A 22,682-nucleotide genomic window follows, 5' to 3' on the forward strand; every position below is an offset into this window, starting at 1 on the left:
TTTTTCTCCTGTAATACTCTCCTGGTTTTCCATTGGGGAACAACAGGAGTCCAGGAAGACAAGGCTGATGGGATCTACAGGGAGGAATGGACTATAAATCCTGTGGTGAAGCTTCCCCAGGGTGAGGGTAGGAGAGGAGGTTTGAGAGTAGTTTTTTTGGTAGTGGGGGTAGCTCATGGGGGTAGGTAGAATGTTTGGTAGGTGCTGTTCAGGTAACACAGGCTGGAGGACTTGTCCTTGCAAAAGGAGGGCAGAAATCTCATAGGAGGTGAGGGGTGAGGATGAATTTTGGCTTTCCTTCTATTTTCTTGTCCCAAAGATCTTGTGGAGGTGCCAGGGTGATTTCTGAGCTGGCTTCTCTCTAACACAGTGCTTCATTTCACCCTCTTCTTAAAGTGCCCAGGAACTGGGTCTGATGATGCTGTCATTTGTTTTAGTTTGGTTTCGGTATGGAGACTGAAAGGAAGAGGATGCTGTGTAGCTGGGACTCATACTTTGTAGCTCCAGTGAAGGTGCCACAGTTCTTGGCTTCCCTGCAAATCAGCACCTGTGTACGCTGTTAGTACTTTCGCGTGTCTGTCAGAAATGTGATGCATAAATGAATGACTTCCCTAAAACATTGTATTTTAAGCTCTTTTTTTTTTTTTTTTTCCATATGTGTGTTTATGTTTAAAATTAAGGCTTGCTGGGGAAATTTCAAGAGCAATTTCTCAACACCCTTCAGCTGAATCCTGAGCTTTTACTCACCGTAGTAGTATATGTAGCTGATTTTTTCACCATTATTGGTTTTTCTCTCTGTGTTTCTAGAGGCTTCAGAAGTGGCAGGGAGAGGTTGATCTGAAGTGAGGACAGCATACTGTGTCTGATGCTTTGACTATGAGTTATTAAGGTCCAGTGTAGTCATCCTGAGCTCTCACTCTGATCCAGGGTTCCTGGTTGCGAAGCCTGTGCTCGCTTTGCCAGTCTGAGCTGGTTGCGTGGGTGAGGTATCCGCAGTGCACCCGAAGGAGCAGCGCCGAAGCTCTCAGGTGCAGTAGGAAATCATCAGCGGTTAATTACCGAGCATCCTCTGGCTTAAGTCTCCCCTGGAGAAGCAGCAGCGGAAGCCTGTGGTGTGTCTGGCCAACGTGGGGATGGGAACATGGGGTATGTGGGTTTAGCACGAAAGAGGGGAAATCCGGTCGTGTTGCCCTTCTCATCTCAGCTCTGCTTGGGGTGGGTTGAGACTGTTTCCTCCTTGTGCCTGAAATGTGAGGAAGAGGAGGAACGAGGAAGGTGAAGTAGGCTAACATAGCTTGCTTCCTTCCTTCCTTCTTGCAAGGGCTGGCTGTTACCTGTGACGTGCCTGATAAATTCCTTCTGTTGAAGTCACCCTCCTCAGAAGTATGTGAGTCATCCGAAGTGCTGTAATTAAACCCGTATAGTTTTGATGCCAGATTAGGAGGACCTAACTGTGAGAGTTGGATTGACAAATTGGAAAGTGTAAATGGGAACACAGATGTAACAGGCAAACCTACAGGTGTAGTATGAACAGTGTGAATGTCAGATAAAGAGGGGAAACTGCTTGATTTGGTTGCCTTTCTGACTGTTTCCCAGTGTTTCGAACAATTTTGTGATGAGCGGTGCTCACGTAAAGGATGCTTGTGTGCTCTTCCTCCTTTTCTCAGATACGACAGTGATAGCAGCTGCAGTTGTTTATTACAGGAGTTAGCTAGAAAATTATAGCAGACCACATTTGTGGTGATCGGGAGATGATGCCTTGTGTACGCTTTCATCAAGTTTATCAGTACTAGTTTCCATCTTGGGTTTAGAAAACATGTTGTCTTTTTCTTGTCCTCATAGCACTAGTTTCTGGAAGCTCTCCCTGGACTGTTGCAAGAGCAGGTTCACAATTCTGTTCAATTCTTCAAAATGCTTTTTAAAGAGGGGGAAAATATAAGATGCTCTAAGCATGTGGATTTTGGCAAATAACCTGTTCAGAAAGAACTGTTTAGCCTTTTAGTATATTTTACACTTTTTCTGGTCTCTTAATTTGGTAGTGCTGAATCTTGCTGAGTTTCTCTCTTTGAAAATACAGTTTATCTGAAAGAAAATTGAAGCCCCTCTCCCTCTGAAAATGCACACTAATCAGTGACTGGCAAACTTGGGAGTGGAAAAATAACTTCTTGGAGGCAAAAGGGATAATGTGAAGCTCTGTGGTCCATGAAACCACGTGAGGAGAACTAAGTTCTCTAGAACTGGCTGATGTTTGTAGGAATATGATTTCTTTCCAGCACAAACACTTTAGAAAGTTACATTCTTTAGCAGGGATGGCAATGCAAATCCGCCAGCCTTTCACTCTGACTCTTTTGCCCGAGTACTGTTTGAAAATAAAATGGGCAGAGTGGGACAAATGTGGTTTCAGTGTCAGACGCAAAAAAAAAAAACTGCTGCAAAATCGGCTTTCTGAAGCTGCTGCCAATCCAAAGCAGTATGTGTAACACAGTTACAGTTTGATTTTTAAAAAGCAGAAACAACTTTAATTCCTTTCAGAACTTTGTAGTTTTGCCTTCCTTTTAGGGTTTTTGACACACTTGCAAAGCAGCCTTATTTCTGGTTTTATCTTTGCAAGTTACCTTTTTGGGGAGAATGTTAATGTGTTAATTTTGAAATGCACCTGCATTTGTCAGCTGGTTTGAAAAAAAAAAACAAAAACCCAAACATTATGAGTCTTTCTGATAGGGCATTCAGAAGACCTGAATGCAAATGTTTCCACTGAAAGTACTTTTAGATACAAGCTTTTCCCTTCAGTTTTATGTATTGAAAAGCATCAAAAGTGAGGAAGTAAACAAAAATAAAAGCTAAGGAAAACCAGGTTCATTGTAACTAGCAAGTACAAATGTGTCAAAATGGATTTTGAGTTTAAAATGTACAATGAATGACTCAATACTAAATACAATAATTGATATGCTGATGCATTGTACTGGTGTATGGACATAGCACTACACTACTATGTAAATGTGTGTATGTACACTACTACGTATCCCCATGGTACAGAGGAGAATTCAACACGTCTTTGTTTTTTAAAGTTTACTATGATAATTCAGTAGGAAAAGAAGCCTCCTGTCTGTGCTAAAGTGGAATTTTAACCAGTCTGTTTTCCTCACACGGTATATTCATTTCTGAACGGCTAATAGATATCTTCAAGATCATGAATATAATAGTAGGCTACATTTGTAGAACAGGATAATGATGTGGTAGCAACTGTTGCTCATGTAAAGTGTATGGCAGACACTTTCAGAAGTTTGTGTAGTGTTTTAATTGTTGAGAGGTATCAAAGCATCAAGTCAAATCCATATCTTTCTAGGAAAAGATATAATAGCTGATAATTTATATTTTTTTTTTAGATTTTGCAAGCCCATGTCTGAATTTTTGCTAAAACAGCAAAACACACTTACCCCCTTCTGTGCTTAGTAACTTAGCTGAATATTCTTATTAAGGCATTTCTGTTTCTGTAAAATGCTGGATGGATTCCACTGGACACTTGTTCTGCCGCAGGGTTATGATCTTACCGGTTTTACTTGCTGTAAAATGCTCTGGTGTGGTGTTTTTCTGGCATTCTTCTGTGAAGATTTCCAGTGACAGCTGCAACAACTACGCAGCTACCCTTACCTTCACAGCAGCGTCCCCTCGCACTGCGCGTGGGGTGGCAGAGTCCTGCGTGGCCCTGTCCTTCTTGCGAGAGGTCGGTTCGGGCTTCAGCACAAAGGAACGGTGCCGCTGGAACCGTGACCGTGCAGCGCTGCCGCAGGAACGCTGGGCACTGCTGCTGGCAGCCCGCGCCTCTGGGCTTCTTGGGTCTTCTCGGGCTTTTCTCCAAACAAGAAGACTGAATACTGCAAGGCAAAACTGAAATTCCTCATCCGTTCCCCCCCAGTTCTTTTGAAACCTAAAAGCTTCAACACAAGCCCCAGTCTGAAAACCCTTTGTTCTCTTTAACATTAATGACAGTGGTCTGAAATAGCTGTTGCCTCCTTTATCTGAAGGGAGTAGATTTTTAGGAGGGGAGGAGAGGAGAGCAGAGATGGGCTTATGAACCTATCCAGAGGTCAGAAAGCAGGGGTTAAATAACTGTAGTAGCAGGGTTTTGAAGGCAGAACATATGAATTTTGTGAGAAGGAAAAGATGTGGAAATAAGTTGAAATGGAAAAGAAGGGGAGGGAAAGCAGGGTGAGCAAACTTTACCAGCTATCTTGCTACAGCACATCAGTTTGGAAACTAGATGAATTTCTGTATACAAATGTGCTTCTGCCAGATTAGTTCAATGGATTCAAGGGGTGGGAAATAATGCTTCTGTTTGGAGAGGGGCTAAAATTGGAAGAAGAAATTAGGATTAAAAAAATTCCTTCTCTTCTAATGCTAAATAACAAATGTAGTAGGTACACTGAAGAAAGATTTGATCAAGGAACAGACAGACCCAGAGGGATGGCAAAGAATAATTGTGGTTTTTTTTTTTTTCTTTAGAGTAGAAATGCTAGAGGAAAATGTAAAAGAACACTGAAGGGGTGGGGGGGGGCAGGGAGTCTTGGTTTTCTTCAACTTTAAAGTTAGTTAAAAGAAAATTATTATGACTTAATTTAAGTACGTTGTATTATTGCCTCATATGGAAACGAAAATCTAAAGATTTTTTTCCTTAACCTTAAAAAATGTGACATTTAAACCAGTGGTTTCCTGTAGAGTTTTGTATCAGAGTAAGCATTGGTTCTTGGATATGTATCCCAAAAGAAAACCATTTCAGCGCTGTGGTAAAACAGCCTCTAAGCATTGTGTTTATTTTTATGCCTAATGGACAATAAACTGGTTTCCTCAAGCTACTTGAAATACTCCTTGTAAACTAAAGTGTCCGAATCAGTTTCTCATTCACATCTTATTAAAACTCAGTGAGGAAGTTGGGAAAACATGTTTTTGATCAAAGCGCTGTATAAACTAGTCATCTACTCCATTAATTTTCAAGCTACTTCATAAAATTTCTGAGCAGAACCCCGGTGGATTCCTGCTTTCAAAGACAGCTTCATCCCACCTGGATGCTAAACAGAGAGAGCAGCTCCGCTGCGTGATGGGGAGGCACGTGGGAAGTTTTCAGGGTTTAGAGGAGAGGAGACAGTTGGAGAGTCTTTTTTTTTTTCCCCATGTCTATCTGACTCGCAGTTTCCTAGTGGAATCCTGAGTTTGTTGAAGTATTTCCATGAATAGCTGTCTGCATCCGAAATGACTTGTGTATGCTAGTCTATTCTGTGTGCACTAGTGCCTGTATTTCTATTGTGTGGTCAGTTCATGTTACATATGACGACCTTAAATGCCATAGTGGCGTGTTTGATCAAAACACATCTTTTTCTCTAAGGAAACAAATATAGGGTCATATCTCTGAGAAGTCAGGAATTTCTCATTGGTTCTGGTGGTAGGTGGCTGGATGCTAACTTTCAGTAACCCATTCTTGAGAAGAAGTCGTGCTGCTATCATATTGTACCCCACTTTTTCATAAATATATTCTAAACTTCTATACAGGCTCTTTTCAGGTCTGTTTCTATGAAGTTTCTGCCTCTGCATCTTAATGATAGGAGACCTCAGATCAGTATTTACAGCGTCTGCTTCCAAGCTTTATATATGCAGCTACATCAAGATACATGGTTACGCACTTTATAAGAAACTTATTCAAGAAGTGTTCACCTGATGAACAATATCTGCTTGTTGGCAGTGGTAGGGGGATACTTTGAGCACTGTTGTAAAAGCAGTAGTATTGTGTTTTGGAGAAACGGTCAAATTTGCTGGCTTTGTTTTGACTTGAAAATTAAACCTCTGTTTTATTAGGGGGTGGAGGGGTGGGGATGTATGTGAGAAGTGGCCACCACAAGATAAAGCCTCCCTGGAGCAAGCACTGTGCAGCCTGCATGCCAGCGGGACAATGCCAGTAGCGTAAGAAGTTGTGCTGCAAGAGATAGGCGATGGCAGTGTTGGAGATGAGGTACCAGCTGATTAAAGGCTATAAGGAGGAGACAGGCTACATGGCTGAAAAAGCTAGTAAAAGGTGTTAGTCTGGTTGCACCAGCATTCTAACCTGAGACTGGGGCAGAAAGTCCTCATCTTAGTAATGGAGAGTGGTTAGCTGTTCTTAAAGCGTTTGCTGTTTGGTTGGGTTTTTTCGGTGACTTGTGCAAGAATTAGTCTCAGTCTGGATCCTAGTGGACAAGTATCCTGGCAGTGCAGGCCACCAGAGCTGACACTGATTGTCACTCCTGTTGGCAGTCTGAGTGATGAGGCGGGGGAAGAGCTGCCCTCACCCCAGAGGTGAGCTCCTGACTGTCAGGACAGGCTGATGGCCACGTGAGAAAGCTGGCTCTGCCAGTGGTACACTTGCTGTCTGGATGGTCTGCTGGGCTGTGGATGTGATGTTATCTAAAAGTAGCAGACTCCTGTATCAATTTAAGTGGAAAAACAAGACTAATGGCCAGTTTTGCACTCTCCGTGGCTCTCAGTGATTGTGAAAAATAGCAGTTTGCTTCTCCATCCTCCTGGCTTTACCGTCTTCTTCATATAACTGAACTGACTTTTACTGATGGCATGTTGTGTCTAATCATTTCTTAATGAAGCAGATGAGTATATCTTATTTTATCCTGCATGAGCTTCTTTTTGTCACTCATTCTTGTTTCCCTCCACTCTGTTTCTGCTCCAGGCAAAAATTATTTCCAGCTGAGAAGGGCTGGATGCATGTCATTCCAGAGCAATTGTAAATGACCCTACAGATTCGCTACAGATTTCCCCTCAGTGCACACCCCCGTTTCTCACCTAGAATTCATGCAAGAAAGGTCATATGGGGCCAGACCTGAGGGGTGTCTGTCTCCGTACCCCATCCCTACATCAGTGGCCAAGAGCAGATGTCTGTTGAAGAGAATAGGATTGGACAAGTAGGTGATGCTTCTCGTGTGGGTGTTTTAAAGATGTGTGCCAAGTCCCCCTCTGAAGTGTAAGTGATGTGGCAGAAGGACATTAATCATTAAAAAGCAGCTATTAACACAATCACGTTGGGTCTGTGGGATGAATGGACCTTTTTGCATTTTCCTCTCAAACTGTTTTGATGGGAATGTTGATTACAGACAAGGTAAACTTGTTTGTACTTCATTCATTAATAACAAACTATAAGCTGCCCTGCCTCCCCTCCCCACAGGCAAGGCACTTGAGGAGATGCCAGGCAATTAAAGTACTTAAGACAGTAATTACAGTCAAATATACAACAAAAATAAAATCACTGCACATGATTTTTTTTATGCTTGGTTTTGTTCTCTGCATTTATTAAACCACAATTCTTGCCTCACAACTGAACAGGAATCTCTCAACTGGTAATACCAAAGTGTGTGACAAGCTTGCTTTGGTTCAACAGGGTATTTAATAACCTCTTTGACGGTCTTATTGCTGAATTCTTCACAGCTCTGAAACTCCTGCTTTTTAGATGGATGTTGGTATATAAAGCTCCTCAGTCTTGGCACTGATCATTAGGGAGGTTGTACCAACGCTCTCTTGAAACTGTTCCTTTCTTGCTAGTTTTCTTATTGTACAAGGAGTAGCATCCCTCCAGTTACCGTGATGCTTAGGAGGGGAAAACTGAAGTAGGCTGAGGTGTTCAGTTAATAATCCATAGTTGGCTTCAGATATTTAAATATTTAAATTTATCTGATGCATTTTAAACTTCAGAAATAAGTGTACACAAACTGGACCGGTTGTGAACCTATTTAATGAGTTAGCATCCTGCAGTATAAACTTGCGTGTATGCCAGCTCGACACATTTTTAAGTGAAATTCACAGTAACTTCAATATTCCAGATAAAGTACACTTTAAAAAGACAGAAACTTAGCTGTAATGAGATCCAGCTGGTGCGCATAAACCTTTCACATTACATTACATAATTAAGTTGGTAAGTAATGTATGGGGAAAAGTTCTTGTTGCTTATTCTTTTGTGTTGGGAGTTTTACAAGGCTGTATAAATACTCTAAGTATGTAATGGTGGAAATGCAGGATTAAAAAGCAGGAGACGTATGGTAGATGTATGGTAGAAAATGTCATAAATGAAATGTGTAATATTACCCTTTCATTATTTAATATTAAACAACTGAAACTTGACAGTGTTCTGCATGTCACCTGCATTACAATAGCTCTCCTAAGAACAATTTCCAATTGATTGATTTGATAAGTGGGACTAGTTTAAAGGTAGATAGTTTCATGCTGTAGGATATCAGAGCATGGATTCCTTCTGAGTAGTGTTTTGACTGGTCTTTTTATTTGGTAAAATCTACATCGCTGTGGTATTCAAAGCAGGGTACGGGCTCACGGACTTCTTACCATAACTTAACAACCTGTTCTCCTTTTAACAAGCTGTAATTACAGAAACATAAACTACATCTTCATTTATTTTGATGGTAGAGTATGGGAGAGGAATGTGGGAAGGCATTCTTCGTGCCACCATCAATTTAGTTGCCTACCTTGCAGTTGTTTCATAAACATCCTAGAAAGCTCCTGAAAATACCAAATGTGGAATGTGCCAAAATGGTTAAAATGCAAGACATTGTCCTCTGACAGACAAGCCCTGGCAAATCTCTGCTTGATGTTACTGCCCTCAGCTGTCCGCCTCCTTTGCAGAAGGCTTTTGCTCCCTTGCAGAGTCAGCAAAAGGTACCATGTGCCTATGCTTCAGCAGCTGCAGCAAACCTTGGTCAAGGGATAATTAATTTTTGGGTGCTGTCCTCATCACCAGCAGTTTGAGTTGCCATGTTTAGTCTGCGCATTGGAACACAGAAGGCATGGGCATATGGTCTGTTCTGCCAGCTCTGCAATGAGGGTGGTAGCCTTGGGGAGAGGAGTGGTTAAAAAAGAGCAGTCCTAAATGGCACAGCTATTTGCTGCATGATGGTGAGTCTGAGCCCTCAGCTGTCCTCATTTAAAGGGAACGGTCAGGCAGGTATCATAATGTATTTAAAGCTTAGGCTGTTGTTCTTGTCTCTGCCCACTAAATGTTAAAATGACAGTCTAATTTCAAGATGTTGTTACCAATGTAAGTCTATTGACCTTGGGCTGTTCGGGGAGGGCAGGTATTGTGGGGTGATTTCCATAGCAAAGGTATATTACGCTTAGGCTCCCTTCTACAGAAGGGAAACAGAATCTTTAATAGAAATAAACTTTCACTTGCCTGAGATTTATTCAATGAGAGGTGAAAGGAACATTCAGAATGTAAGTGAATAACAAATATCTTTTGGTTTTGTGGGTTTGTAAGTTCCCATAAATCAGTCAGCAAGTTCCTAGTTGTGACAACCACATGTCCTGTGTTCAACGCTCCAGCCACCGCAAAACTCAAGTGAAGAGTGGAATCAACCCATAATAAGAGTGGCAAGCCAAATGAGTGGCGTTAAAAAAACAGGGTGCTGTCTTGCAGATTTCTGACAATTTTTGCAGGCTGTCAGTACTCCGACAGACTCTTTAAAATCACCTCCCTTTCCCCTATGGGTCCCCACCTTGTCCCTTGCTACTTGGTAAAGCAGCAAGCAAAAATCCATTGTGGGACTTTGCAGGAGGAAGAATGGGCTGAAGGCCTTTGAGGGCTTGTTCATCAGGATTTGACTTGGCTCAGTATTTTGTGATCCTTGTTTTTAGGGAAACACGTTAATGAGCATTTCTTGTAAAATGTGGAAAAGGAATGGGTTAAAGGTTGAAGCAGTGTTGATGAGTGATTTTCTGTTTTTCTCTCTCTGCTCGGGGGGGATGAGGTCCCCGGTGCTCCTGGCCAAGCCAGCACAAGGAGTGGGGCTGCACTGCTGGGTGACTGGTCTGTCCCAGGGTTTCCAGCAAGGGTGAGCCCTGGACACGCAGCCCGGTGCCACCCAAACATCCCAGATTAAAAAAATTAGGATAGGAAGCATTGCTGCCCAGCAGCCTCAGATTGCTTGACAAGGCTGCGCTTCAAGACTGCTTCTTGCTGACTATAGGACTTGTGAAGAGCCGACGGACCTGCCAAAGCGGTGGGAGCAGTGGTTGAAGGTGCTGGCAGTCTGTGAGCACTCAACACCTTGTGTGCTCCTACTGGGTGAAGTGGCCTCACTGGGGGCGAGGTGCGAGCCCCCCTCGGCCTCGGAGCAGCCCATTCCAGTGCTCTGCCGGCCTCTCTCCAAATGCTGGCCTGAACCAGCCCTGCTTGGCCTGAGATCCAGTGGGCTCACAGTGCAGCAGGAATAAGAGGCACTTTGTTCTCCATTGTAGATACACTGCAATTAAACTCGGTAGTCATGAGGCTAGACTTACTGCTGTGCTCTCGCTGTTTTGCATTGCACAACAGTACAAACATCCAGAGAGCAAGTGAATTTGATCTGTTTCCTAAGGATTGTGAAATTCTCCTTCTGTATAAATTTGCTGGCTGAATTTTAAGCATGATTTATAAAAGGAGCCTTTCCTCTTACAGTAAACATGATTTCCTCTCCTGTAGGATTGTAAGACAAATGTCCTTAGTCTGCAAGGTAACTTTTTCAGCGTTCTATCCTTAACGTGGTTTTGGCTCATCTTCCGTGCTGTACGCTTACTAACTGAAGCTATTTAACTGAGATGCAAAAGAAAAATACTGTTTCTTCAGCATTTGGACCAAATTCTGGCTTATGAGAAATGAGGCAGGCATTTGGTTTGCACTGTTCAGAAGCTTTCTAAAATCCTCTGAAGTGTGCTGTGGTTCTTATTTCTGATTCTTTTCCTCCGTCTGCTGTTAAGTAGACTTTCTTTTGCTAATCTGCTGCCTGAAATACTCTTTGTTCAGGAAAGCAAGTCTCTTTCTGTTGTAATCAGGGCTAGGAATTCAATTCAGCTGCAGGGTCACTCTTGGTGCTGTAGAGTTCACTGACCATGTTTTGCTTCTGGCAGTCCTAGCTTTGGCCCCTTTACACAGATCAATGCCAGGCTAACCCCATTTATTGCTACTACTGAATCAAAACTCTGCTTCTCCTATTTAATTTAGCTCAAAATAGACATAATGCAAACAAGCGTCAGCAGGGCAAAAGAGCCAGAAGAAAGGGAAGAAGAAAAAAATGCACTCAGGTTGTTGGTTTTTTTTTTTTTTAATTAAATATACCAAATGCTGCCAGGCTTCAGATGGGATGAATTAGTTTGCACTGTATTGTTAGACCCTTTATAAAAATCAATCATCATCATTGATTCTCATTTGCACATGAGTATTAATCTGGTTGTCTTCAGTTCCTTTTTTGTGTTTAAAACCATTTCTGATGTAACTGTTACTACTTAAGGTGAGCCATGCATTCAGATTTCTTCTGGTTTTCTTAGTCCCAGATGAATCTCCTGGTTTGCTTCACTGTGTCCCTACTAGGTGAACCTCCATCCTTATTACTAGACGCTTTCCACCAGTTACCACAGCGTCAGCCTCCGAGAAACTTCCGGATTTGCTTCTGGTCAAGTAAAGTTGCTGTCAGCAAGAGTGTATTGTTCTCGGTGAAGCGACTTGGTGCTGACCATTTCATAAGGCTCATTCACCGTGAGATGGGTTAAGAGGTTTTGTTACAGCAAGTGTGTGGCAGGTGAGATTCCTGTGGCTATCAAACCCTGTGGCTGCAATGTAATTTCTTTCTTCTGTATCTGTGGCACACCTCAATATGAGAAAGTGTCAGGATCCTCACGACTTTACTTGCAGTTTAGATGACAAGACCTTCATGGCGTGGTTGGCGTCCAGCCACCTTTCCTGACCAGGGCTGGAGTTACAAATTCCTCTCGCCACACCTCATTCCACACTGCTTGTCAAATATGTGGAATAAGGCGCACACATACCCTCACCTGTTGTTGTCCTCTGGACTGAAGCTCTGTCATTGTGCAGGGCAGCACAGGTGGAAATCACGAGGTTTAGTGTTTCTATTGAAAACCAAAATGATCTTGCCATGCATCCCTCCACTCCACCCCTTCTGTTGCCAAACTATTCCCCTTTGGTTCTTCAACTCCAGAGTGGTATCCAGCAGAAATCACTCAGTCGAGTGTGTCTGTAATGGCATGGAAGATGGCTGCCATGAGACAAATCTGTAATTCAGGAATTGTTGCTGAAGCAAATATCTGCTACCTTCTACTAGATGATCACCATAAGATCCTCAAAACCTTTCCTGTTTGTTTCAAATGCTTTTTTATTTCTGACATTACAAGTCATCTGTTCCTGAAGGCAAGCTTTTTGAGTATTTGTTCCAGAGGGGAGACCAAAGCCTGTCATCTTAAATGTTTGTTGTTTTGTGTTGGGTTTTTTTTTTTAATTTCACAACCCTTCTCCCCACTCTTTTAGATTAAATGCTGCCTTCTTCTTCTGTCTGCCCTTTTTCTTGCAGAGCTTTGTGGTTTCAACAGGGGATGCTTCAGTTTCCCATTCCCAATATGTGCTTTGCATCTCTGTTGCTGCCTTCCCTTGCCTCTTTCAGGAATGGTCGTGCTTCAGCCTCTCTGCTTTCCTCCCCTTCCATGCCAGAGAGGGAGCTGATGGTCTCCTGCACTGCTTCTCTGGGCAGGAGACAAGCACCAAGTTAAGACAAGAAGCTCTAAGACCTTCCTGATGTTCTCCTCAAATTTACCTTGTTCCAGATAAAATCCTTTGCAGATGTTATCTTCCCAGACTTTATCTGGAATTGGTTTTAAAGACTTGGGATGTGTCCCTGTGTATCATTGTCCCTTTATCTGCTCCTTTACTTGTCAGTTCCGCCTTTTGTGATGTTTTCTTCCACTTTTCAGGTCTCTACTGGCACGTGGTGGGGTTTTTGCATGTGATTTTTAAAATTACTGTGTCATCATAGTGGATATTTTCTCTACCTGACATCTTCACCTTCTTATACTTTTGATACTCAAATTCCTCTTTCAAGAGTTGTTTGGTTTTTTTAGATACTTCCCGATCTTGTACTCTTGATCCTTCTTGAAAGTTGTTTTTTCTCCATTGCAGAAGTCAGGTGTAGTTCAGAGTAGTTAGTTTGGACCTATAGAGGATGTTTCCCCTTATCGGCATGGTCTTACTGGTTATTACTACTCAAGATACTCAGTGGGTTTATTTTTTCTAGCTTTAGTTAGGTGAAGTCTTCTGCCCCTTCCACACCAACTCAACAAAATATTTCAAGTATTATTTTCAATGAGGATAATTTCATATAAAGCTTGCTGCCTCATCAACAGTTAAATTAGCCAAGCCTCTTGGCAAGAGCCCTGTTAAAGAACAGCCTACCGAAAGAGAAATTTCATACCTAAATGCTTATTCCATAGTGGTTGGTCCAGCTGTGGCAAGTGACAGTGTGTGACTTGGGTTGTCTCATTTCTCTATGTTTTAAAAATGAAATAACTGTATTTTGTTTAGCTTTCATTTTCTTTGTGAACCTGCCGTTTGTCTTTTTAATTTTGAGCTGTCCCTCGGAATCATCTAATGATGTGACTCTTCTCTGTCGGTTTAGGTGTCATAACACAACTATATATGCTATCAGTTTATCTTAATGCATCTTTATTTTTTGCTTTTCAATTTTACTGAAATGTGTTGTACATTAGAGGTAATAAAAGCCCATAGCTAGAAAAAGTGAGATAGAAGTTTCTTGTTGATTGACAGACGTAGTCTTTTCTGCTTCTTTAAACATTTTTTTAGGTCCTTTTGTTGTCCAAGCACTGGTGCTTTGCATGGTAGTAATGAAAGAGAAGCACAAACGCAGACTTAGAAGCAGGTCATGCCATCCAGAGAAATGTATATTGTATAAGATTTCATCCACTAATTTAAGATTATGTGTGTAGTCTGTTGTGGTGTTGGGTCAAGTAAAAGCCTTCTAGTAAAAAATTAAGAGTTTGCTGAGCTAATTAGCAGAGGTCATTCTGTCTACAACTAGATAGTGGATTGCTGCTTCGTGGGGTTGGTGGTGGCAATGATAGCTTCTGTTAGCATATAAGCACGTGGTTACATATGTTCAGGGTTAATCCATCCTTGTGGGCAGAAAACACTAAAATTAGCTGCCAAATGGATGTTTTTATCATCTGAGGCACAGTGACTATTTGGAGATACCCCTACAGGTCTGAAAATAATAATACTAATACTAATAATCACAATTGTATTTCTTAGCCTTGGTTCCTAAAGTGTCTTTTACACATAATGGAATCTAATGAACCATATCTAAAATATGCTTTGTTCATGTGCCATACGGTCATCGTCTTGCCAAGCACTCTTCTTGCCTTCCAGAGCAGACTCCTGTGTTCTCCTTTCCTCAAATTCTGCTCTTCACACTAACAGAAAAAAATTGCCATCGACCCCCACAGTTCCTTTTCTCCCTTAATCCCTAAAAGATTTCCCAGCATTTAAGAAAACGTCAGACACCAGAAAAAAGGTAAAACGAACTAAAAAACCTTAATGTGGTACTGCATTGAAGGAGCCTTTTGAATTTAACCACAGCTGTATTTAGCTTAATTCAGGACTTCAGCCCCTTCGTACCAGCCACCAAAAAGCATACCTACTCCCCTGAGGGATTTAAAATCCAAAGATGGACACTTTTTATACAGGGCGGGGGTAAGGAAGTATCTGGGTCACTGATAGTTTTCAGTTCAGGTCCTGTGCGCCATGTGGATAGCCCATTTCCAGAGCTCTGGGGAGGCCCCTGTCATCGCGTACTGCCTCGTGTGTGTATTTTTAGCAGGAGGCAGTATCCTGTCCCCGCATAGGGAGCACCTCTGTGGTGTTATGCTGCCCGTCCTGAGGTGTTAAGTAACCCATGTGTGTTTTGAAATAGCTAATGATAATGTGATTTTTCTCATGATAGTGTTCAGGCTTTTTTTGTTCTCCTGCTTGTTATGAAATCTGTAGGCTGATAATTTTAATGGGACTTACAAGAGGAGAAGACAAAGTCCCAGCTGGCCCTGGAAATGCATGGGAGCATGGTAGAGCCGAGTAAACGCTCCCTATTGCAGTCCGTCTTAACAAGGTCTTCAAAAGAGCCTGTCATTTCAGTAAGTTCAGCTTTTACCCTTTCCTCACGCTGTCCTCCCACTTGGCAGTCTCTGTCCCTCTGGTGGGGTTTCAGTAGATGATAATTTTTGAGAGAGAGGGTCGTTGCTTTGCTAAGTTCAGCTTGGGAGTCCTGCTGAGAGGGAAGGTGGATGGGAGGGAGGAGGAGAACCCAGCAATGATGCAGGTCTCCTGAAAGTCAGTCCTTTTTGCCCACAGTTGCATTTATACTGGATCAAGGGATGTATAATTTAAGATTACGATTTCACACCTTTCACACCATATTTCTGATTCTGGACCAGCCTGAACTGTAGCTGTCAGTTGCAGTTCTGTTTGCATCTTCATCATAAATTAGGTAATTACAAATGTATGGCTTTAAAGCCCCTTTGTGCCTTTTTTCTGCAGTTAGGTTATAGATGAAGCTGTCTATCGGTTTTATTGTCTAGTCTCATAATTACTAAGTGGACACAGTGTCTTCGAAATGATGATTCTGTCTGAGAATATTTTATTATTGGTTGCTGCAAGAAACATCCGGAGAGTGCTTAGAGCTCTTGTGTTTACAGCATTTCAAAGACAGGGTTTTATTGGACCCTTATAATTTGTCCCTTTTTCCTCTTTATGTGGCAGGAAGAGCTAATAGAGGCTTTCTTGTGTCTGTCTTAAGCCTGGTAAGGTAATTCCAGATATAAAATTCTTCAGATAGTCCAAAGGTGGGTTTTTGGTTGTTTGCATGTTCAGTCTGAAGTAGATAACGTTCTGTTGATATGTCCAAAAACACATCTTCTCTAGATGGGCCAGTATTATCTTCTTCTGCTCCCAGGCAAATTAATAAACCAAATTTTAAAAGTGCAGAGGAAAGCAGGCGGCTGGCTGATTCAAAGGGAGAGGCTATGTTTTTCATCACCACTCTTTCAAAGCCTCTCTGAATCAAAAGAACCATTGGATTGCGAAGGCAAGACCTATGCCACACCAGAAGCTCCCAGTTCAGCAATTTTCCCAGGGTAAAATTATAACTCATGTTTCCTCAGCACAGGCTGTAACTGGCAGCGTTCCTTCTACTTCTAAGGGTGAAATTGCTGGGGGGGGAACAGACATCTAATGTGCCTCTGGAAGTTTTACAATGGGTGTTAGCCTCCCTTTGTGGAAAGGTAGATGTTCTTCTGGAACATACCCAAGGGCAGGTGCTATTCAAACTGGAGTGTAAATTAACTTCAAATAAGGCAGTACAGGCTTATTTTTGTTCAGTTTGTGAGTCAAATCTAAAGAAGAAAAAACCATTTCTCAAATTCTGACAGTTCATGATGATCTTCCAGTTATCCCACTGAAGTCTGCATTCTTATGGGTCTTTAAAATCTTCAGATAGGACTGCAATTCAAGATGTTAATCTTTATTCATGTATTACTGATAGGATCTTAACTCGCAAACAAAACAGACAGATTTTAGCAATGCTTTTCTTTTTGGTGTTGCTTCTCACCAGAAGATTGTTGGACAAATTGCAAACTCGGTCCAAGAAGAATGTAACTAGTTGGTTTCTTTCCCACTCAAATTTTGACACCGTCTTTAAGGATTTGTTTAACTTTGCATTCAAATTGTACCAGCATGGTTCTGGCAAACAGAAGTCCTTTCCTTCTAAGCTCAGGAGGGAGTGGTGTTTTTTTCTTGTCCTTTTCTTATGTAAAAACTCTTACAAAATATGTGCGGAGGGCCTCCTAGAAGTGGATAAAAGGCAACAACACTTGAGAGAGAAATCCGACTAAAAATCACCTTGTTAATATATCTCAACCTACAAGATGTCCACCTGGGAACAGCTGGAAGATTGATTCCATTGTTCAGAGCTCCCCGATCCCTTCCCGTGTCTGTTCCTGGTCTGAACCCCAGGTACGTGCATGGGGTGGAGGTGGCTGTTGCACACCTGCCTGCACTGGTGCAGGAGATGAGCTGGGAGATCCCCCATCCCTCACGGAGGCAGCAGGAGCTCTTAGCTGCTCTGTGCTGGGCGATTCCCAAGGACTGGGGAAGCTCCCCGAGCAGCTGCTTCTTTTAGGGAGAAGGTATAGACTCTGGATGCAGCCCTGGAGTACGTAGGTACATTTATCTGCAACGGTGCTGGCAGGCCACACCTCTAGCGGCAGGGATGAAGTGGTCCAAGGTATTTGGATCAGTCGCTGGAATGAATGAAGCTTTGTACAGAGGAGAACTGGTCTGTCACCTCTGTCCCTTGCCAAAAGGTGAAACTCCCTTTGTGTGCTTGCTTTCCTGTGAAGTACAGGTAAATTCATGTTGTCTCTGCTACCTGAGGTTTGATAGAGGTAAGAGACAACGAGTGACCTATTTTCCAGGTTTAAAAGAAAGTAAATGAAACTGTCCTCGGGGCAGCAGAAGCAAAGACTTCTGTATCAGCTGTAGTGTTGTAGGCAGGGCTGCCAGACTGCTGAAGGTTCTTCAGATCTGGCAGCCGCTTTCCCAAGGACTGCTCATCTTTTTAATAGGGTTTTGGTTTTTTGGTTTTTTTGTTTGTTTTTTTTTTAAAGTGTCCACAATGACTGCAGCAGAAGGAGTTATGCTTCCTTCTGGTCACTCCTAAATCAATTTTATTGCTAGTTTGAGTAGAAGCTGGTGCAGAACAGACCAGCTTCTGGTGGAGAAAGTAGCCTGAAATGCCAGGTATCCAGTCCGCTCCTCTCGTAGGATGCCATTAAAGCAGCACAGCAGGTCTGTTGACCTTTGATCTGATGTCCTGCGTTTAAACACTGCGTCCTCCAGCATGGTTAGGGGATGTTTTTGCCTGCTGCATCCTGGGGTAAACACCCTGTGATTATACAGTGTCAGGTGGGCAGTGGTGTGCTGTGCGGTAATTGAGAGCAGCTTTCAAATCCAGTTTTGCTTGTAAACTAAATGGCTGCTTTTACCAAGCGAGGATCGAATCAGCACATCTGAAGACCATAGAAGTCATCTGTTTCCATTGTGAAACCCAAAGTGGCTAGTGGAAGTGTATGTGTTTGGGACTAGTGAATCTGGGCTGGACCCCCAAGTTATGTGTAGAATTTTTATTTTTTTTTAATAGTGCAATGGGTTGGAAATACACCAAAGATCCTGCTTGTATTAAGGGCTTAAGTCCGATCCTGTGTTAGCCACATTTACCACTTGCTTTACCAAAGCAGATGGGATGTGTACAGCAAGAAACGGGTAAGCAGTGCAGAACAGAGCTTCACTTGCAGGACTTGATTGTAGTAAATGAAAACATTTGGGCTGGCCTCAGCACTGCTTTCCCAAAGAAGCAAGAGGCTGAGTTAATCTCCCATAAAGAGTACAAATTTATAGGATATCTTGGGGGAGGTATTAAACTTTTGTCTGCAGTTTCAAGGCTTAGGGGAATCTCCAGAGGAAGTTTATAAGGATTTGAGAAGATACGTCCTGTCTCTGTCAACTTGACCTATTCCAGGTTTTGGACTCACCTTTACTGCTGTAATGGTATAAGCACAGGTCCTCGTTTGACTCCTCCCTTACCCCTAAATCCTTTTTCTCCAGGTAATTAGACATTTTTCTTATGGCCTCAGTGGCCAGTTTCTGAGGAAGGTATGGTTAATGCTGTTCTGCTGAAGTCAGTTGTGCTCTGCAGACTCAGCTACTGGGCACTGGGATTCTCAAAGTGTCTTCAAGCTCTTGTCCCAGGGCATTCTTAACTGTCCTGCATCTCCAGGTAGGCAGCTCTCTCCATCCAGCACAAATACCTTGCTTCCTTCAACCCCTTGCCTTGCATTTGGTTCTCTGCACCTGTGGCATTTGTTCTAGGTCCTGATCAGCTCTGATGAAATCCCAGCAAGGCTCATTTTACCGAGGAAATGCAGCGACGATCTCTCCAGCACTTGCAGTGCTGAGCGGGTGTACAAGCTCAGCAGCGCCAGCATCAAGAAGAGGAGGAGGCTGTGAGTAGCCAACATGCAGGATGTGGAGCAAGGGACCCCCGTCTCTAGGGGCTGGATCGGTGCTCCACCCCGGGGCCAGTGCCTCTGTGGGCCAAGGAGGATGTAGCAGTTAAAATTGTCCTGCAGGTAAGTGCTCCCATCACCACTGCTGTAGCCACTCTAGTGTGACAGGAGGTCCATTACCACCTTTGTAGTCTTGATCTGTGTGTGGACTATTGCAGGATACAGAAGACAGCCTAGCACTGTTCCTGGCACTTCCAGGAAAGGGTGTCAGCCAGGTTTTAGCCAAGGTTCTTTTTCATGATGGCCTATACCTTACAAACTGACTACAATGGACCCCTCTGCGTACCTCTGCCTCTCTCAGGCAGCCTTGTGGCACCTGCCTTTCTAAAATACGTTGCTGCATGTGGTTCTGCAAATAGCAGAGTGCTGCAAGCATGGCACTTGTGGTGGGTGTAGTTAGCAGCTGCTTGGGATTACTAGTAGGTCTTCTGCTGTGCTTGACTGCCTCAGCATCTCAAGAACACCTTCCTACTTCTCAAGCTCTCAGTTGTATTTGACTGTCTTGCATAGGATTATTTGTCCTTCTGTCACATATTGACAGGCATTCAGGATTTAAAATGAAGCTTTTCCTCCAGAGGTCTAACATAATAATTGTAGTACTACTGCTGAGTCTCAGAGGACCTGGTGTCTTGGCTTACTGTGGCACTGCATTGCAGCTGATAGTGTTTTGGGCCTGTTTCTCATATGGCACTCAAACACAATTGTTTTGGAGTTTTCCTTTATAAACATAATTCGTAATGTTTGGAGTCAGTAATCCTAAAGCTTGCAGCTGCAAGGGAAAGAGCAGTCGGATTATATTGATGAAAGGCAAAACATGACAGTGCATCAGCATGTTTTCACTGGGGAAAATGATGTGCTATTTCTTTGTTTTGCAGACCCAGTGGCACCAGCACCGCCATGTCCTCAGAGAGATATTGGCCATCGGTGTATGGGTGAAGAAGCAGAAGAAAGGGCACGGATGTGCTCACATGTAAAGACCTTTTGCCAAAGATCTCAGCAACTTCTTTGTGCTTCTGGGCCCTTCAGAGCAAAGGAGAAGAGAAGGCATCACAAAGGCACGCATGTCTCAAGAGACCAAAATGCAGCTTGCATGCTCCATGTTGTGCACATGGTCATCTTCAACCACCTTGAAGGGCTCTGAGGGGCCAGCACAATGTGGTGTCATCTGTGGATGGAGCATACCACAGCCATAGCCAGAGAATTTGGTGTGAGGATATCACCAGCCCATAGAGCTGCCAGGATTTTCCCCTTCCAGCAGGACGAGCACCTGGGCTTCCTGGACATGTAGCTCTGTACCTCTGCCTGCTTGCTGCACCTTCCAGAAGTGCTGTTTGTACTGTACTGGTGTTGTTTATGTGGAATAAACACTTTCTCCAGCCTCTTTGTTGTGGCGACTGTTTTTGCTGAATTGAAAAAAAGCAGGGGGTACTTGTTTAAGCATTGTGGTGAGACATGATCGTGATTATTTTTTTAATCTTTAATGAAACGTTTGTTTTGAAAAAGTGCATCCTCAAAATGGGGACACTTCTATGGGAGCCAAACCTTAGAGTAGTCCTAATGTTCCTGGTTTGGATGCGGGACTTGAACTGGGCTTGCCTGTATCCCGCAAGCACCCCTAAGCATCAGTCTGCTGTTTATTTCAGTCGGGTGCGTAGCTCTCCGTGACACTTGAGTGATTCTGCTTTGTACTGAAGGGAAAGGGATTTGTCTCCAACTTCTGAAGTTTTTTCACTGTTTGGATTCATGCCCCATCTAGTGGGATGTATGTGGTCAGAGGAGACTTCTCTGCTGGAGGTGGCTGATGAGGGTGTGCTAACTGCTGTTGCTAGCTGTTCCTGGGCACCAAGGTTTTGTGAGAAGAAACATCTCCCTCATGGCTTTCTGTTGTGAAAAAAAGATAAGGAATACAGAGAGATTTTATGCTTTAGAATGAACAACTGCATGATTATTGTTTCTAATGTCTCAACTAGGTAAGATAAGCTTGTCCTCCCCTCCCCTCCAAAAGTCCAGGAGAGTGTGAAATATGTAACTTGGAGTTTCTCAGCAGTAATAATTGCTTGGACAGTGACAGGGAGCACCTGGTTTGTTTGGAATTTGATACAAAGGGTAGAGCTACAGCATACTGAGTAGCGCATATATATCTATATATACATATATACATACATCTATATCTATATCTATATCTATATATATACTCCTGCTTGAGCTGGACTGGCTGACAGGGAAGATGTTGGCTATAATAACCCTAGCCAGCAATGTCTTGACCTGCAACCTAAAATGATCCCCACAGTCCAGTGAATCAAATAGATGTTTTGTACTTGAACATTGGTCCTCCTGTGAGCGAGATGGGGTTGTCTTGTAGTGACGTGGTTTTGTCAGGGTTTCTGGCTTAAGAAGGGAACTGAAATGACTTTACTCAAGACCGCAGGGCTTGCCTAGAGCAGAAAACGAGAAGCAGGTTCAGACATACTGGGAAGGCCTAGGCCTATAAGCTGCCTGTTGTTGAAAGGCTCCTTCAAATAGCAGCAGCAAAGTGGAGGAGCCCCGAACTTCTCCAACAGAGCTGTGTTTCTGTGTGCTGAACGAAAACTGAAGTTTTATGTGACCTAAATGCCTTGAACTTGCCTAGAGCACAGATGTTAGCACTTTAGAGTATGTAATCTCCGTAATGCATTCATTCTGATTGGAACTCAGAACTCACGGAGTTTTTTAGAAGTTATTGGGGGAAAAAAAAGTATCATTGAATACTAATAATGATATTTTTTACGGAGTATTTGAATTATTTTGGTGCACAGGAACTGTTGTAAAACCTGGGATTTCCTGTTCCTATTTAATTTTTTGTAGGGTAAACATTAAAAAGTTTGAGAAGAAAAGGTACCGAGTGAAAAATGGGCTGTTGACAGATTAGGAAGGTCACTGCCAATCCAGCCTGTGCTTTGTATCCCACTTGTGAATGAAGTTGGTGCAGTTCCTGAGGCAGACAGCCACCTCTGTGATCTCCTGCGTGGGAACAGCCATGGCTGAGCTATAAACTCTGGGTGCAAGTCTCACCTGCCTGACACCAAGCACACCATGCTTTTGGAGAGCTTTTTGATTCTTCTTGTTGTCAGCTGTTCTAGATAGCTTGCTGGATCCCATTGAGTTCGGTTTCTATGACTCCTTTCTTTCCTCCAATTGTTTTGAAGGATTTATATTTGTAATCACTTCAGGTAGTAGAAGCTTAATATACCAGCAGTGCCTTGTTCTGACCACGTTTTACCTAAGCTTGTTCACCTCCATGTTTGCAATAATCCAACACAAGCCGTGTATTTCTGCAGAGAGGCTATTTGCCCCCGTGTTGTTCTTTCCATAGCTGAACCAACAGAGTGATTTAACTAATGCAGTGATTTAACTCTGATCTGTTAAATGTCTGAGTGGTCTTAATGCCATACACACTGGATGGTGATCTGTGCTGTGGCTGCGCTAGTGGGTTGTGACACATAAAAGAAACTGGGTTTTTTAAGCACCTGGTTCTCTGAATCCTATTTCTGCTTTAATTTCTCTGGGGCAGCTGCAGTAGAAATACCATTGCCTAATTTTAAAGTGGTCTCTAAAACAGTAGTGAATTGGTTTAATCCGGGGAAATGTGCTTTGTGAGCTAAGGCTGGAGCAAGGTTAGCATTACTGTATTTAATATCTAAACATGGAGC

The 22,682-nt window shown here is 42.9% G+C and overlaps 1 protein-coding gene and 1 long non-coding RNA gene across 5 annotated transcripts in view; both read left to right on the top strand.

The window, feature by feature from the left end:
- Positions 1-22,682, top strand: part of KCTD1 (potassium channel tetramerization domain containing 1) — a 104,126-nt gene that overhangs the window by 42,735 nt on the left and 38,709 nt on the right. The gene's annotated exons all lie outside the window — the stretch shown is intronic.
- On the top strand, positions 12,817-20,371 carry LOC119145043. Its single transcript, XR_005103279.1, has 2 exons — positions 12,817-19,056; positions 19,869-20,371. It is a non-coding gene; the product is annotated as an uncharacterized LOC119145043 (long non-coding RNA).

This window comes from Falco rusticolus, chromosome 3 (assembly GCF_015220075.1).
Source record: "Falco rusticolus isolate bFalRus1 chromosome 3, bFalRus1.pri, whole genome shotgun sequence".
NCBI lineage: Eukaryota > Metazoa > Chordata > Aves > Falconiformes > Falconidae > Falco > Falco rusticolus.